Below are 18,986 nucleotides of genomic sequence, written 5' to 3'. Positions count from 1 at the left end.
GCTAGGAACGCCAGGCACTGGATTGTGCAGAGGTGAACAAAAGAAACATGATGTATGCCGGAAGAGTTACATTCGACTTGACTCAGTCTCTCTCCCATTATCCCCAACCTACCTCCACCCCCATTGCTTTTTCTACCTCTCAGTCTGGAATATTAAAAGCCTTAGGTGGCGATTTTTTTTTTTTTTTTTTTTTTTACCCTGAGTGTACATTCAGATTGTCCTTCAGACCTGCAGCTTTGTTCCTCTTCTGTGGAGTCTAGGTGGATTAGTTGTTCCCAGCAGCCATTACAATTTCCTCATCTTAACTGCTGTTGTCTCAACATCTTTCACTATTGCTTGGCTTCCTCTTCTCAAAGCCTCCAGCTCTTTCTTCTTTTATTGCACCATTTCTCTTCTACTCATACTAGTGATTCAGTGTTTCAGAAATCAGTGAAAAATTTTCTAAGTGTTTTTTCTTTATAATCTTAAAGGTTGGGTCTCTTGGTTATTACTAGTCATTGCTATCCTTCCATGTAAAAAAAAAAATTGTTAGCCAAACTCATTTGACTCTATCTGCTGGAGAACTGAATCTAATAAGAAATCGAATGTGACAAGTGGAGCACAACCTAACTTGCTGCTAGTGCTTGCTTGTGGTGAATTTTATAGCTTTCAAAGACATAATTTTTGCTAATCAGTCACTTGTGATTCTTCCCTTCCTCCCAGCCCATCCTCTCACTCCATCAGTACCTGATATGGGAACTTTTTCTCTCTTCTTTGTTAAAGAGCAAGTTCTTCTGGTTCTGGAAATCGGACAGTCAGGCCCAAAGTTCTATGTGCCATTTCCCTAAGCAGGCCTACCTCAGAGCTCTTAAGCAAATGATAACCAAAATTCCAAAGTTCTAGAAGGAACTTCCTTTTTAAAATCTGCTATTCATGCAGCCTGTTGCTTCTTGAGAATATTAAAATGGCAGCTTTGAGTTGGGAGTTTTAGGAGATCAAGACACAATCCTTTCTGCCTCTTTTAAATTCAAGAGTGAAATTGGGAAATAGACATAAGAGTCAAACAGAGAATTAATATTCTCCTAAGTCAAACTCCCAGTTTGACTTAAAGAATTAATTTAAGTACTGATCAAACTAAGTGGAGAACATGGATTTAGATCTATGGTGATGCAAAGGTCCTGCTAATATTTCACCCCAAAATTAGGCAGGCTTACCCATCTCTCTGGAAAACAGCAGTCCTTTCTCAAATGGGCAGGTAGGCTCCTTGCCACATGGCACAGAGCAAACCAGAATGTACTTACTTGGAGGCCATCACCTTCTCAAAAATACTCAGTCATCATCAGCAGACTTTTCACATTCTCAGTGAAGAAGGGAACAGGGTACAGCCCAACACAGAGGAGGACCCATGCCCTGCCAGGAGACAGAAGTGATCTTAGTGCCTTTGTCCCCTTTGGCCAGATCCAGTGGCTGTGGTGATCTCAAAGACTTCCAGCTATTCTCTCTCTGCCGGCCTTTAGCTGGGAAGAGGTTTTATCACAATATACTTTTTGTGGAGGACTTCACTTGTGTGATGCAATGCCTTTCTTATGAGTCTCCTCATTCTGACTGTGTATTACACCCCAGTTTATGACAAAATTCCCCCTTCAAAAGAAAAATTATTAAATTTTTATGTCCCTTGTGGGATAAGATGTGCATTTTTGTTGGTATCCATCATTTGTGTTGCCACAAACAGCAAGACTTTGTCTAAAATTACTCCAGTTGTGTTTGGGCTTTTGACAAGGTTTGTGTGGCTGCTTAATACTGTGCAATGTGCTCTATGAATTGCTGCTGAGAAAACCTGAAAATGCAGATAGGACAGAAGCCCTAACTAAACTTCTAAAGTGCTTCAAGACTCTGGATGTGTGGGTGATGCTTGAGAGCTATTAGAAGCTCTTATAAAATTCATTTAATTTTTAAGCCACTTTTTTTTTTTTTTGAAGAGTAAGGGGAAAAGGTCAAGTTTAGTCTGGATACAAACTACCATTTATGAAACATTACAGCAGAGACATTTTGGGTTTTCTTGTTTTTGTTTTTAAGTTTTTTTTTTTTTGGTAACTATTGTAACTTTAAAACTGTTGAAATTTATCTCAAATGGAATTTTCTGGAGGTTTTGGTTTTTGTGGGGGATTCTTAGGGGTACACAGACTTTCTTTTAAAATACGTGGGTCAAATCACAAATGAAAGGATGGATATGATTACCAACCTATAGGAATACAAAGTATTATAGAGGAATACTATGAACCATTGTATGCCAACAAAAATTAGATGAAATGGACAATTGTATGCCAACAAAACCTAGATGAAATTCCAAGAAAGACACAAGCTATCTAAACTGATTCAAGAAGAAATAGAAAATCTGAATAGACCTATAATAAGTAAAGCTATTGAATTAGTAATAATAATTTAAAAAAAAAAAAAAAACCTTTCTGCAAAGAAGAGCCCAGGTCCAGAAAGCTTAATTTGTGAATTCTGCCAAATGTTTATAGAACACCAATCCTTCACAAACTCTTATTTAAAAAAATAGGAGAGAACACCTACCAATGCATTCTATGAGGCCAGTGTTGGTACTCTGATACCAAAACCTGACAAAGATTTCAAGAAATGAAAATGACCAACAGGTCAATATACTTACAGGTACAAAAATCCTCAACATAATAGTAGCAAACTTTATGCGGCAACAAATGAGAAGAACTATAGAGTGAGAATCGGGAAGTCTGCGCTCAGTGTGGCTCCTAGTGGCAGCTGAGGTGAGTTAAGATCTGAAGGTCTTGTGTGGACAAGGCGCTGACCATTAAGGTTCTTGGCTTGGTCGCCTCTTATTTCTCGCCTGGCGATGGCGACATACACTTACTTGCAAAACTTGTCGGTGGCGTTCTGCGTCGCGGGGATGCAGCGGGCCCACTGCAAGACTGGCATCGCTACAACCTGTGGCGAAAAGGGGCCAACATGGCCCGGGTCACCAACGAAGGCTTCGAGGAGCGAGAGCAGGGGCAGCGGGCCAAGGCGGAGCAGGAGACCAAGGGCTCGGCCACTTATTGCACCGTTTGCAGCAAGAAGTTTGCCTCTTTCAACGCCTATGAAAACCACTTGAAGTCCGGGCGGCACATTGATCTGGAAAAGAAGGCTGTGAATCAGAAAGTGGAGATGATGAATGAAAAGAACTTGGAGAAAGGACTGGGCACGGACAGTGTGGACAAGGATGCCATGCACGCGGCCATCCAGCAGGCCATCGAGGCTCAGCTGTCTATGTCTTCGGCGCCGGGAGAGAAGTCCAGGAGTTCCTGGCCGTGGCTGCTGATGGCTGTGTGGACTCACTACCGAGACCCGACTGGGAAACCGCCCCGACTACAGCGGTTTGAACAGCAGGTGAAAACGTTGGCAAAGCAGGAGGAGGAGGGCAGTGAGGACAAGGAGGACTTGGACAGAGACGATTGGGAAGATAGTGATTCTGATGAAGAATTGGAACGTGAGGATACCAAAGCACGGGGTGGAGGAGCAGGAGGCAGAGGAGGAAGAGGCTGGAGAAAGTCCAACCCTTGGTGCCATCCCTATAATAGACTGCTTATTTTGTCTCCATCATTCAAGCTCACTCATGAAGAATGTGGCTCATTTGACAAACGTTCACAGCTTCTTTATTCATGATATAGAATATCTTTCAGATCTTAAGGGACTGGTTAAATATTAATACTTACTTGGTGTTGGGAAGATTGGCTCGTGGTGCAATGAGAAAGGGAAATCCTTTTACTCCACAGAGGCTGTGCAGGCACATATGAATGACAAAAGCCACTGTAAACTCTTCACAGATGCTGCTGCTGCTTTGGAATTTGCAGATTTCTAGATTTTAGGAGTAGCTACCCCAGATCACAAGGAAGGGGAGTATGCTAGTGAGTCTGAGGAGTTGCCCTCAGGAAAGAACTTGGAATATGATGATGAAACCATGGAGCTGATTCTGCCTTCTGGTGCCTGAGTGGGTCATCCCTCCTTGATGAGGTACTGCAAACAGCGATTTGGCTTGTCAAGAGCTGTGGCAGTTGCTAAAAATTGTAAGGCCATGGCTGTGTACTTCAGCAGTACAGAGCCCTGGGATGGGCTGGCAGCACAGGAGTGGCTCTTATGTGGGAGCAAGACATGCAGTATGTTCAAAGGATGAAATCAAAGTGAATGCTGAAGACAGGAATGAAGAATAATGCCATCAAGCAGATGCACTTTAGGGTCCAAATGAGATTCTGTGGCATTGAGTGATCAACCTCCTCCTCAAGTTTCCTTCTTGTCTGAGGACCAGTGAAAGCCAGATTGTATGATGGGCTCTTTTGCTGCTACTGCATTTGTTCTGACCTAATAATAAAAGTCAGAATTATCAAAAAAAAAAAAAAAAAAGAGAGAGAACTATACATCATGACAAAGTGGGATTTATCCTAGGAACGTAAGGTTGGTTCCAGATGTAAAAATCAAAGAATGTAACACACCGTATTAATACAATAAAGGACATAGCCCCCATCATCATCTCAATAAATGCAGAAAAAGTATTTGAGAAAATCTAGCATCTTTTCCTGTTAAAAGCAACTAACAAAGTGGGAATAAAAGGGCACTTCCTGATTCAAGGTGATAAATGGCATCTATTAAAACTCATATCTAACACCATATTTAAAGGTAAAAGGCTGAAAGCTTTTCTTCTAAGATCAGGAATAAGACAAGGATGTCTACTCTCACTATTTCAAGTCAACATTATACTTGAAGTTCTACTCAGGGCAATTAAGGGAAGAAATAGAAATGAAGGCATCCAAGCTGGAAAGTAAGAAGTGACAGTATTTCTATTTATAGATGACTTTATCTTGTGTATAGAAAATTCTAAGGAATTCACACTCAAAAAAATTAGAATATATGAAGTTGTAGGATAAAATATCAATATACAAAAAACATCAACTGCATTTTTATGCACTAGAAATAAACAATTCAAAATGAAATTGACAGCAAAATTCCATTTACAATAGCATCAAAATAAATAGAATATTTAGGAATAAATCTAACAAAAGAAGTATACACTAAAAACTATAAAACATTGTTGAAAGAAAGTTTAACAGACCTAATAAATGGAAAGATATCTCATGTTCATGAATTGGAAGACTTTATAGGGTTAAAATGGCAACACTCCCCAAACTGATTTACAAATTCATTGCAATCCCTATCAAAATCCCAAGTGGATTTTTTTTTTTTTGCAGAAATTGGCAAGCAGCTCCTAAAATTTATACTGAAATGCAAAGAACCTAGAATAACCAAAACAATCTTGAAAAAGGACAAAGTTGAAAGACTCACACTTCCTTATTTCAAAACTTAATACAAGCAAAGTAATCAAGACAGTGTGGTACCAAAATAAGGATAGACATATAGGTCAATGGGATATAATTGAGAGTCCAGAAGTAAGCACATGCATTATGGTCAACTTATTTTTAAAAAGAAGGTAAAGAAGAGTCTTTTCAACAAATGATGTTGTGATAACTGGATACCTCACACCATGTATAAAAATTATCTCAAAATGGATCATCAACCTATGAGCTAAAACTATATATCTCTTAGAATAAAACACAGGAATAAATCTGTATGAGCTTAGGTCAACAATAGTTCTTAGATGTGACATCAAAAGCACAAGCTATAAAAGGAAAAAAATAGATAAAATAGGCCTTATCAAAATTAAAACCTTTTTTTGCTTCTAAAGACACAAGCAAGAAGGTGAAAAGACAACCCACAAAATGGGAAAAAAATTTGCAAATCATATATCAGTTAAGGAAATTGCATTCAGAATATATAAGGAAAACTCTTACAACTCAATAATAATAGAAGAATAAACAACCTAATTGAAAAATGGGTGATGAATTTGAACAGATATTTCTGCAAATATATACACATAGCCAATAAGTACATGACAAGATGCTCAACATCATTATTTGTTAGGGAAATGCAAATCAAAACCACAATGGAATATCATTTCATACTCAGTAGGATAGCTATAATGAAGAAGACACATAATGACAAATGGTAAGAATATAGAAGAACTGGAACTCTCATACACTGCTGCTGGGAATGTAAAAATCATGCAGCTGCTTTTGAAAATGGTTTGGTAGTTCCTCAAAAAGTTAAATCTAGAGTTGCCACATAACCCAGCAGTTCCACTCCCAGGTGTGTACCAAAAATAATTGAAAATATATGTCCACACAAAAAATGTGTATATGAGTGTTCATACCAGCATTATTTGCAATAGAAAAAAACCCAAAACAAAACAAAACAAAAAACCCCCCAAAACCTCAAATATTCATCAACTGACAAATAGGTAAACAAAATGTGGTATTTCCATACAATGTAATATAGTTTCAGCAATAAAAAAAGAATGAAATACTGGCACTTGCTGCACAATGGATGAATTCCAAAAATGTTATACTAAGTGAAAAGAAACCAGACACAAAAGACTACATATCGTATGATTCTATTTATAGGAAATGTCCAGAATAGGTAAATATATAAATAAAGAAAGTAGATTAGTGATTGTCAGAGACTGGGAGGAGGAATAGCAGGTGGTGGAAATGAAAATGGTAAGTAGCTAAAGAATATGGAATTTCTTTTGGGAGTGATAAAAATGTTCTGAAATTAAATAGTGATGATGATTGAACAACTCTGTGAATATACTAAAAAATGGTGATGAAAGAAATAAAAGAAAAACTAAATAAATGAAGAACTATTTCATATTCATGGACAGGAATACTCAATGTTGTCAAGATGTCAGTTCTTCCCAACTTGATCCACAGATGCTGTACAATCCCAATAAAAATCCCAGCAAATTACTTTATACATTTCGACAAACTGGTCCTAGAGTTTATATGGAGAGGCAAAAGACTCCAAATAGCTAACATAATATTGAAGAAGAAAAAAGTTGGAGGATTTAATACTACCTGAGTAAACAAGACAGCATGACATTGGCAAAAGAATAGATACATAGACCAATGGAACAAAATAGAAAATGCAGAAATAGACCCACATAAATATAGTTAGCAGACATCTCAACAAAGAAGATATACGAATAACAAATAAGCATATGAAAAGGTGCTCAACATCATAACCCATTAGGGAATTGCAAATTAAAACAATAGGGTACCATTATACACCTACTAGAAAAGGTTAAAATCCAAAACGCTAACACCAACTCCTGAACTCTCATTCATTATTGGTGGGAATGCAAAACAGTACAGCCACTTTGGAAGACAAGCATTTCTTATAAAACTAAACATATTTTTACCTTACAATCCAACAATTATGCTTCTTGATATTTACCCAAAAGAGCTAAAAATTTGTATCCACACAGAAACCTACACATGAATGTTTATAGCAACTTTTTTCATAACTGCCAAAATGTGGAAACAACCAAGATGTCCTACAGTACCTGAATGAAAAATAAACTGTCACTCAATGGAATATTATTCAACCCTAAAAAGAAATGAGCTATCAAGCTATGCAAGGACATGGAGGAATCTTAAATACCTATTACTAAGTGAAAGAAACCAATCTGAAAGGGCTCCATATTATAAGATTCCAACTATATGACACTGTGGAAAGGCAAAACTATGGAAATAGTAAAAGATCAGTGATTGCCAGGGGGTGGGAAGAAGGAAGGATGAATAGGTGGAGCACAGAGGATTTTTAGAGCAGTGAAATTATTCTGAATGATACTATTATTGTGGATACATACCATTATGTGTTTGTCAAAATCCAACACACTGGCTTCTCTTCAGCTTGTATAAATCTCTCATCTTGACATTTCTCAAAACCCATAGTGCATACAACACCAAGAGTGAACCCTAATGTAAACTATGGACCTTGGATGATAATGATGCATCAATGTAGGTTCATCAGTTGTAGCAAATGTCCCACTCTGGTATGGGATTTTTATAGTGGGGGAGTCTGTGTGTGTCTTGGGGCAAGAGTTATGTGGGAAATCTCTCTACCATTTCCTCAACTTTTCTGTGAACTTATAACTGTTCTGAAATATAGAGTCTATTTTTTAAAATGTCAATTTCAAGATCTTGGAGCTTAACCAAACAAAATGATGTTATCATAACCCAGTGCAATACTTGGAACAATTCAAACCCATATAATTGTTTCCAAACATTATATTAATAGCAGAAACTCAGTGTCTCGGATAGAGAAAGAAAAGGGAAACTTTCAGTGTTACGCTGTCTGACCTTGCAGCCATTCTATGCTAGTTATCTGAGCCTATGACCAGTCAGCATAAGGTCAAGTGAGAGAAATATTTCCCACGAAAGGGTTAATTATGGTACTGTGTTTAATTATGGTACTGTGTTTGGGTAGAACTGGAAATCACCTATACAAGTCATCTCCTCTTTCAGGGAAAGACACTTGAGCTCTTGCTACATTGTTATAAAATTTAGAAATTTACAGGTTGGCAGTTTCAGTTTCGGTTACTAACTATGGGTTAGTGAGCTTATTGGTTTTGACTTCCCACCAGCATATCAAAATCTGTTAATTTCCATTTCCCTTTTGAATCCCACTTTTTCTCTGGCACTCAAGGGCTGATTTGAGTGTGGGCTCTGTTTAGTACATAATTTTCACACTCTCTTCTGTGTGGACATTTCTAGCTCTTGACACAGTGACTCATGCCACTGTTTAGTGTTATGTTAATAGAACTGCTTAGGCCTATGAAACCTGCCTTATAGTCAAAATTTCTTCCATTGTTTTAAATTAAGATATATCTTCAGCAAATTTATGAATTGAAACTACTTCTAATATTTCTGAGAGATATTGATCTTTTATTCTACTTGGGGTTTGCTGAATTTCTAGAATCTGAAAAATCCATGTCTTTATCAGTTTTAGAAAATTCTTGGTTGTTATCTCCAAATATTCCTTCTACCCCATTCTTTCTCTCCTCTCTTTCGGGGACTACAATTACACATGTATTAGATCTTTTGACTGTGTTTCACAGTTCTGTTATGTTATTTTCTTCTTTGTCTGTCCTTCAGTTTGGATACTTTCTATTGACCTGTCTTCCAGTTCACTAATCCTAACTTCTGTTACACTCAGACTGCTGCTGTTAAGCAGACCCAAAGGGTTATTTCCCATTATTGTAACTTTTAGTTTTAAAATGTCTATCTGATTTTTTCCATAGATTCCAATTCTATACTGAAGTAAATTATCCATCTTTTTATTTTTGTCCATTTTTACTCTATTTTCTTAAACCTATTAATCATGATTATCTAAAGTTCTTGTCAGTTCTAATATCTAGTCTGTTTCTATTAAATTTTTTTCTCTTACTGTGTAGTCATTTGGATTTGATTTTTAGCATGGCTCTTAATTTTATATTGGATCCTGGATGTTATGTTTGAAAAAACTATAGAGATTCTAGATAATATTATCTACCTTTAAAGAGTTAAGTTTTTTTCTGGAAGGTAGAAAAAAATATGGCAGGTCACTTTTATCCTGTAAAGGTTTGATTTTAAGCTTTGTTAGTTCTGTTCTATTTCAATATTGTATTGCCCTTATTCCAAGGGTGTGGTAGGGTCTCAACTGAAGGCCCTTAGTATCTCTGTACCTTATCAAGGCTTGAAGTCTAACTTCTATTGGATGCCAAAAAATATTTGCCTAGTTTATTAGACTCTAAGCTTCTGTTTTCGGGTGAGTTTTTTGGCGTCTTGTTTGTGTATGCTGAGTTTGGAAACTTAGGTCACTGTTTTGATGGAAATTTGTACTTGCATTGGATAATCTTCTTTGTAGTTCTTTCCTCTTTGGGAGTTTACCCTCAATCCCAGGCACTTTGGTAGCCCTGAACTTTGACTTTTTCAATTCTTAGCCCAGAGACAGTTCTGTCTTTTGCTTGGCCTTTATTCTGTTGCACCTAGTTTTGAGAATTCCCTCAGGTGAAATATTCCAGGGTGAACATTGAGTTCACCTCATATGCTTTCTTTCTTTCCAGGATCATAGATTTAAGTTCTGTCTGCCTTAGTTACTCTTCATTGCTTCCAAAGAGTTATATATAAATTGAGATAGATAGATGCTCCTGGACTTATGATGGGGTGATATCCCAATAAACTCATTGTAGGTTGAAAATATTGTAAGTCAGAATATGCATTTAATACACCTAACCTATTGAACATCATGGCTTATGTAGCCTACCTTAAATGTGTTTAGAACACTTACATTAGCCTACAGTTGGGCAAAATCATCCAACAGAAAGCCTGTTTTGTAACAAAGTATTGATTATGTGATTTATTGAACACTATACTAAAAGCAAAAAATAGAATGGTTGTATGAGTACTCAAAGTACAGTTTTTACTGAACGCATATATCACTGTTGCACAACCATAAAGTTGAAAAATTTTAAGTCGAATCATTGTTAATTTGGGGACTGTGTGTGTGTGTACAGAGAGAGATGTCATGCATTGCTTAATGATACGGATATATTCTATAAGGGAGAAATGCATTATTAGGTGACTTTGTTGTGTGAACACCATAGTGTACTTACATAAACCTAGAGGGTATTGCCTACTACACACCTAGGCTATGTGATATAGCCTATTGCTCTTAGGCTACAAATCTGCACAGCATGTTACTGAACTGAATACTGTAGGCAATTATAACACAATGGTAAATATTGTATATCTAAGCATATCTAAACATACAAAAGGTACAGTAAAGATACAGTCTTATAATCATATGGTACCACCAGTTGTATATGCAGTCTGTCGTTGATCAAAATGTTATGCAGCACATGACTGAATATGTAGAAACATTATATATATAAAATTATATAAATATATAAATATGTAAATATATATATATATTTTCCCACTTCCCCCCCTACAGTGGGAGGGTTAGTTTGATACATACTACTCCATCTTGGTTGGAGTTGCAAGTCTCAGTACTAAGCTTTTGCGCTTGCAGTAATTTTTCCTCAATTGTTCATCTACAATGAACTCAACTACAAAAGACGTTAATAGTATATTCTCTTTAAATTTTGGAGTTTGATTCCTTTTCATTTACATATTATATAAAGTCTACTACCTGTGTGTGGGTAAAACCAAAGTCTGAGTCTCTGCAATCTAAGGTCATGATCAAAACTTAAATAATTTATAAATCTAGAGTCATGTAATAGGGATTCCTCTTCAGCCTGGGTGTGGATAGAACACATGAATCCCAAGAGTTTAGCTCTACTACTCAGGGCAATTGTGTGTAGTTGTGCAGGCTTCAGGGCTGTCATCTGTACAGGTTAAGTGGAATGGTACCATTTGGAGTTGTGCAATATAGTGGCCGTGATGCCACCATTCTTTTTGGCCTTAAAACTAAATTTCTTTGAAAAAACAAAACAAAACAAAACAAAACAAAACTACTTAGGGCAACTGATCTGGCATTGCCTACCTATGCCTGATGTGAAATTCCCCAGGACATCTAGGAGAACAGCTTTAGTTAAGCAATAGGATTAGGAGCCTGATTGCAGAAAATTAGGAGGTAAAAAATGACTAGGAAGTCAGAAAGTGTAGATATCAGATGAATACAATTGAATGAGAAGAGAAGTGAGAGATATAGTGGTTTATAGAGAGGGAAAAACTTTATTTTAGTGATGAGGAGATTTAAGCATGTTTAAGGGCTAGGGATGAAGCGATTGGAGAAGGAGAGGTAGAAGACACAAAAACAAGAAGAGATAATTAAGAATTTCTTGGTAGGAGTGATAAGAGAAAGAGCCCAGAGAAGATAGATTGGAAAAAGATAAGGAGAGGTAAAGATACAGATTAAGTTAGGAGGTTTGAAAGAAAGAATGATGAGATACCTGAAAATTTCATTTTCTGGAGGCTGCTGGAATCATGATGGGAAAGACCACTTAAAGATATAGTAAGATGTAGACTTAATGACTGGATGTCATAAATGAGTGAGAAAAATAAGTCTCTGACAACTTCTAAGTTTGGGGCTTGGGCAGCTGGATGGATGGATAGTGCTGGGGTTAAAAAACAAAAGACTAGGATGAGTTAGGATGAATTTAGCTTTGTTCACTTTCAGTCAATCAACAATAATGGCTACTGCCTACGAACCTTGAAATCCACAGTACCCAAGTGCAAAGATAAAACTCTCTCCCTTCCAGGCCCTGTGCTGTGTGGAATGTTAGCAGAAGCATTCTGCTTTGGTGGATGGAGAACTATTCTCTCTGTTCTTCAAGGACATATGTAGGATATGAGAAATGGGTTTTCAGAATGAACATTTAGTGGAGGATTTATTTGAACTTTTTTTAAAAAAAGTGAAACACTTTCTTGACTTGATGGTGGACACCAAGGTATATATACTTCAGTATGAATTCTCCATGAAAAACGGCAATCAGGAAGTCTCAGCTGAAAGGAAAATTCAGGTTGTTTAGGAGAAAGTTTTCATAATAACCAAAGGGAAAATTGAAAGGAAAGGAAGATTTTAACAGAGAGAAACAGGGGAAAGGGGAAAGAGGCTAGCCAGCGACCTAGAGTAGTGATTCTGAGGAGATAATAACAGGGAAAACTGGAAAAACTATAAAAGGATGACTGATTTGGGGGGAGAAGGAGGACGAACCCGGGAAAATATTGAGAGAGTGAGAAAAGAAGTGTATTTGAGGTTAGAAATTGGGGAAGGTGTCATTGGCACGGATAGAAGGGAAAAACAGAGTGGGGTCTGGGAATGAAAAGACCTCCAGGTTGAGATCGTGGGTGGTGAGAGAATGGGGCGATGCAAGAGGATGAAGGGCGCGTCGGGTGTTTGTGGCAGAGGGACCAAAGCAATCCGGGCGGCGCAGGCGGCAGAGGCAGCCGCGGAGGAGGCCGGTCTGCCCAGATCACCAGCACAGGCGCAGCAGGAGGGGATGCTCTCCAGGCCCAGAGGATGCGCGCTAGCAGTCCGGGAAGCTTGTAGGAGAACGAAGCAGGGATCGTAACTGGACTGGGTGGCCAGGCCCGGGGGAATCCATGAAGAGGACCGACAGCGAGTCCTGCTGCCGCCGCCAATGCCACTTCGGCTGCTGCTGTCGCTCATCTCGCCCGGCTCACCACGCGCCTTACTGGTCCGGGGACGGGGCGCGAGCCCCACGGTCCCCACGGCAGCCCCCCGGCCGGGAAAGACGGCGCCCAGAGCTGGCCGGGAGCTGGGCGGCGGCGGCCGAGGAGGAAGAAGCAGCCGCGGTGGCCGCACCGTGGGTGAGGTGAGAGCAGGGCCAGCTCCTGCCGCTGGAGCCCCGGAGCCTGCGGACCGCGCTGGGGGTGGCGGCGCGCGCTGCGCTGGGCAGGAGAGCCGCGCGGAGGGCTGGGTCCCGGGGGCTGGAGGTCTGGACGCCTGGGGAGGGGTTTGCGCCGAGTGACAATTGCTTGGAGAAGGTTGGAGGGCAAGGGAGCTGACGGGGCTCATAGCGGGGGCGGGAGGAGGAGGAACAGTGGTGAGTTGCCTAGAAATAAAGGCGTGGCTCTGGATGGTACCGGACTAAAGCTTGGGCAACCTGGTGTCAACCCCAAGGTCTTTGCTTGATGTGTAGATGTCTGCTGTGATGGTAGAAGTGAGGTTGAAGGCTGTGCCTGCTGGGTTGAGCCAAAGGAGAGATGAACACATGACTCAGAAGGCCATGCTAGGATGAAACATTAGGAATAGTCATGGAAGATAAAGGATCAGAAAAGCGCGCGGGTGAAAGAGCACGCACGCATTGACTTCTCTTACGTCTCTTCTATTTTGGGTATTATCTTAGATACAGACAGCGGGGTGGGGTTGGTGATGATTCTTCCTAGGCTACCTCCTTCCTGCAGAGCTGGAGCCTTGCTTGTTAGCTGGATGAGGCCGTGCAGGACAAGCTCCATCTAAACTCAGTTCCTTTCTTTGCTTTGGCCTGGAAGACTGGACAGATAAGGCCCAATTTTCTTCATGTAGCAGCAGCGAGAGAAAATGTGTCACACGTAAAATTTTCTGGAGAAGAGACAGATGGTGCTGCAGACTTTTATGAAATAAGCATGTCCTTATCAAAGCATTTTTAGCTTTTTTATTTCATGGGAAACCAGTACTTTATGAGGCAAATCACTGCAAGGCAACAGTGATTCCAGTCTCTAAGCTGCCAGTAACTAAGTGGGATCTTAAAAAAGTTACTTTATTTCTCCAGATCTTAGTTTCCTATGCATAAAATTGGAATTTGGATCAAATGAGTACTAATTGTAGAACTAAATAGTCATTGGATTGTATTCTGTATTCAGGTTTCTGCTATATTGGTGAACTAGAAAACCTGGCCTATTCACAGACACTTAATTGTATTTTTTCATAACAATATCCACTGTTTATATGAGAAAACAGAGTCAAAGACATTTAGTTAACACTGCTTAAAGGAATCACATTTCTATTAAGAAATCCATAATAAATTACTGCTCTTAAGAAGGAATGAATCAAGAAGTATTCATTATTTGATTTTTTATAAAGTGAAATTTTTATTACTTTCTAAAATTACTTTTTAAAAATGTGTATCTATGGGATATTGAATATTTTTCATAGACTACTACTTTGGAATTTTTTTAAAGCTTGGAACAAAAAAATTAAACTGAATATATATTTATAATTTCAAGGCTTCTTAACGACTTTACATACACTGGGTAAATTCTTTTTATCTGGAAAGAACTGTTTTAATACTGCAAAATTTAAAATGGATCATGACTCCTTATCACAAAGGTATGGTTTTTCTCACTGTCTTTGGTAGCAAAGAGTTTGTAGGACTAGAATTTTATTCTCTAAATTGTTATTTAATTGTGGAAATAGACAGCAAACATTCATGATTTCCTTAACAGTTAGTTATTCATCTGACAAACTACATCTACATTCATCTTAGTTGATGTAATGATAAATCTTGAAATGTTTTTAAGCATTTCAGGAATTCCCAAATGAAACTGTTTCAGGAACTTAACTGAAATTAGTGCTACTCTGATCTTCATTTGAAAATTAATTCTCCAGGAATGTGTAGCATACTTTTAAAAATATAGCTACATTAGCTAGAAGCTTAACAAGTAGTATAGTGTTAGAGGCTTGTACTTGGGAAGTGGTACCTTTGGTATAATTTCTAACTCCCAATCAACTAAAAAAATATAAGAAATCAAATCAGCACATTATCCAAATTCAATTTAATTCATTGTCGTTTATTGAGCAATGATGGTGGGGGCCAGTACAAAACTGGATACAAACTCAAGTAGCTCAGACTCTACAGTCCCAAACTATACTCTTTTAACTACAGTATGGAGTAAGTGCTGTAACAGAAAGATGAACGGTGAGAATAAAAATAAGTAAATAAATAAAAGGATCTCTCCAGGGAAAGCAGGCTGACTATGCCCCAAGAGGCCATACAAGGTGGCATTATTTTGGAAAATATATCAAAATCTGGTCTTTAACTTGTTGAGTCTGTTTCTTACACTGATAAATCCACAGGATTACTATATAAACCCAGAATGGCAAATTACTCATTTATAATGAAACTTTTAACATCTTAGGAGACTAGACTCTTATTTGTTATTCCAGTGAGGTCTTTCTTGGCATACTTGCCACATTTAGGAGCCAAATTACAACCAAAAGGTTGTTTGTGAAACTTGAATTTAGAGCAAGAGGAATTAATCAGTGGATTCTAAATTTTTTTAATTTGGTAGCTTCAAACAGAGTATCAAAGGATACAAATGAATTCTTTCTTCCCTGGCCAGTAAGTGTCCATTGATGCTCAACCTTCTTTCTTATGTACAACTTTTTTCCTGTTTCTGATATGCTAATATTTTCAATCAGGTTATAGTCTGGTTTGGGGATCCTTGTGTCTGTTTCAAGTGTTTAAACATTTCTTCTTCGAATCAGTTTGTCTTCATTGTAAAGTTTAAATTCCAAATGGCCAGCTTATTTTCCTTAGGTAAAATTCATGATTGGGGTGGGGAAGCAGGCCTTGGAGACCTTATTACAACCCCTACATGCTGGCAATATGGACCAGGTGGTTAGTGGCACCTGTATATGGTGCTAAGAGGCCGATGATCAGAGACGGCTTCACCCAGAAGATGAATTTTTGCCTGTCCTGATGACATAACAAAGCTAGGTTGAGTGGAAAGGAAATTCTAGCAGAGGGACACAAGCAGATTTATGGCCCTGGGTGATCCTGTGCTGTGATAGAAATTTTCTCTGAGGATTTAATTCAAAGGTGGTCCCCTTTCAAGTATATAACTATTTAAAAAAGAGAAATTAGGTGAATTGTCAGATGATGGCCATCTGCTTCAGTGTGTGCTTTTGAAGCCTAGCAGATGGCACATTCCATTTAGGTGGATATCCTGGAACCTGCAGACAACTGTCAGGGGAGAATGATTTCAGGGAAGATTCAGTAAGTTTCTAACATCAAAATAGAACTACTGTATTATGTCTATCTAGCCATCTCTTTGTTATTATTTTATAGCTTTATTGAGATATAATTAGCATACAATAAACTGGGCAAATTTAAAGTGTACAACTTGAAAACCTTTAACATATATATTATATATACCTGCAAAATCATCACCACAATTAAGATGATGAACTTATCCATCATCCCAAAAAGTTTGCTTCTGTCCTTTTATGATTCCTCTCTCCTGCCCCCCTAATGCATAGGCAACCACTGATCTGCTTTGTCGCTATCCGATAGTTTGCGTTTTCTAGAATTTCATATAAATGGAATCATGAAATATGTACTCTTTGTTATTGTCTGGCTTCTTTCACTTAGCATAATGATTTTGAAATTTATTTGTGCTATTGTGAGTATCAATAGTTTGTTTTCTTTTGTTGCTGAGTAGTATTCCATTGTATGGATGTGCCACACTTTGTTTATTAATTCACCAGTTGTTTGGTTGTTTTCAGTTTCATGGCTATTACAAACAAGGTTTCTATGAACATTTGTGAGCCTCTCTTTGTGTGTACATATGCTTTCATTTCTTTTGGGTAAGTTTCTAGGAGTAGAACATTAGGCATACTTTTTGAGAAACTGCCAAATTGTTTTCCAAGGGGGTTGGACCTTTTACATTCCCGCTAGCAATGTATGAAGGTTTCCATTTCTCCACATCCTTTCAAACACTTGTTACTGTCTTTTTTCTTATACACATTCTAGTGGGTATGAAATGGTATCTTACAATGGTTTTGATTTACATTGCCCTAATGACTAATGATGAGCATGTTTTCATATGCTTGATTATTATCCACACATTTTTAGTGTATGGATTTGAAAGCTTTTGCCTATTTTTATTGAGTTGCTTGTTTGTTTATTGTCACATTTGGGGTTCTTTCTACATCCTAAATACAGGTCTTTATTATATATGTACTTTGCAAATATTTTCTCCCAATCTGTAGATTGTCTTTTCATTTTAGTAACAGTGTCTTTTGAAGACCAGAAATTTTAAAATTTTACTGTAGTAAGTAAACATTATCAAATTTTTCTTTTATGGGTTTTGTTTTGATGTCATAACTAAGAAATCACTGCTTAATCCAAGGTTCCAGAAATATTCTATTTTTCCTAGAAGTTTTATAGTTTTGCATTTTTACATTTAGGCCTATGATCCGTTTTGAGTTAACTTTTGTATATGATGCAAGTTATTGATCAAGGTTTTCCTTTTGCACATAAACATCCAGTCGTTCCAACACTGTTGAGAACACTGTCCTTTTTCTATTTGATTGCCCTGGCACCTTTTCAGAAATTAAATGACCATATGTGTGTACGTGTCTGTATCTGGATTTTTTATTCTGTTCCACTGATTTTTCTTCAGACCAATACCCTATTGACTTGGTTATTATAGATTTATAAGTATTGAAAAAATATAGTTAAATCTTCTAACTTTGTTCTTACTTAAAATTGTTTTCATTGTGCTAGGTTCTTTGTGTTTACATATACATTTTAGAATCCACTTTTTAGTGTAGACAAAAAACCTGCTGGGTACTTGATTAGAGTTGCACTGAATATATAGATCATTTTGTAGAGAATCAATATCTTAAAAATATTGGGATTCTGATCTATGAACATGGTATATCATTCCATTTATTCAGGTTAGATGGTTCTCAACTGGGGACAATTGTCAACAGGGACATTTGACAATACCTAGGCACATTTTTTATTGTAATAATTGTGATTCAGTGTAAAGGTGATACTAGCATGTAGCTAGAGGTCAGAGATACTGGTAAACATCCTACAATGCACAGAACAATTCCCACAACAAAGAATTATCCTACTTAAAACGTCAATAGTGCCAGGGTTGAGAAAACCTCATTTAGCTCTTTTTTAATTTCTCTTAGCAGAGTTTTGTGTTTTTATTGAACAGGATTTGCCCATCTTGTAACACACTTATCCCTAAATTCTTCATATTTTATATCTATTATAAATAGCATTGTCTTTAAAATTTCAATTCTGATTGTTCATTGCTAGTTTATATTGATTTTTGTATACTGATTGTGTGTCTTATACCCTCGCTAAATTGGCTAGTTCTAGTACCTTTTTTCCTAGTTTCTATGGACTATTCTACATAATGATTATGTTATCTACAAAACACACACAAACATGCACACACACAGTTTTCTTTCTTTCTTTCCAATCTGTGTGTCCCATTTATTTTTCTTGCTTTATTGCACTGGCTAGAACCTCTAATACAATGTTGAATAGAAACAATGGGGGCAAAAATCTTTGCCTTGTTCCTGATTCTAGGAGGAAGGCATTCAGTCTTTCACCATTAAGTATAATGTTACCTGTATGTTTTTCACAGGTATCTTTTATTAGGTTGAGGAAGTTCCCTTATATTCTTAATTTTCTAAGAATTTTCATTAGGAATGGATGTTTAATTTTGCATCCATGGAGAATACTATGTTCTTTTCTTTTTTATTCTTTTAATATGGTGAATTACATTGATTGATAGAAGAATGTTAAAATTGATGTTGGGTTTTGGGGAAAAATCCCACTTAGT

At 37.6% G+C, this 18,986-nt stretch overlaps 1 pseudogene; it reads left to right on the top strand.

The window, feature by feature from the left end:
* Positions 1-2,851: 2,851 nt before the first annotated feature.
* On the top strand, positions 2,852-4,260 carry LOC123634765 (annotated as a pseudogene).
* The last annotated feature ends 14,726 nt before the right edge of the window (positions 4,261-18,986 follow it).

This window comes from Lemur catta, chromosome 3, assembly GCF_020740605.2.
Source record: "Lemur catta isolate mLemCat1 chromosome 3, mLemCat1.pri, whole genome shotgun sequence".
Taxonomy (NCBI): Eukaryota; Metazoa; Chordata; class Mammalia; order Primates; family Lemuridae; genus Lemur; species Lemur catta.
This window is presented reverse-complemented; position numbering and strand designations above follow the sequence as displayed.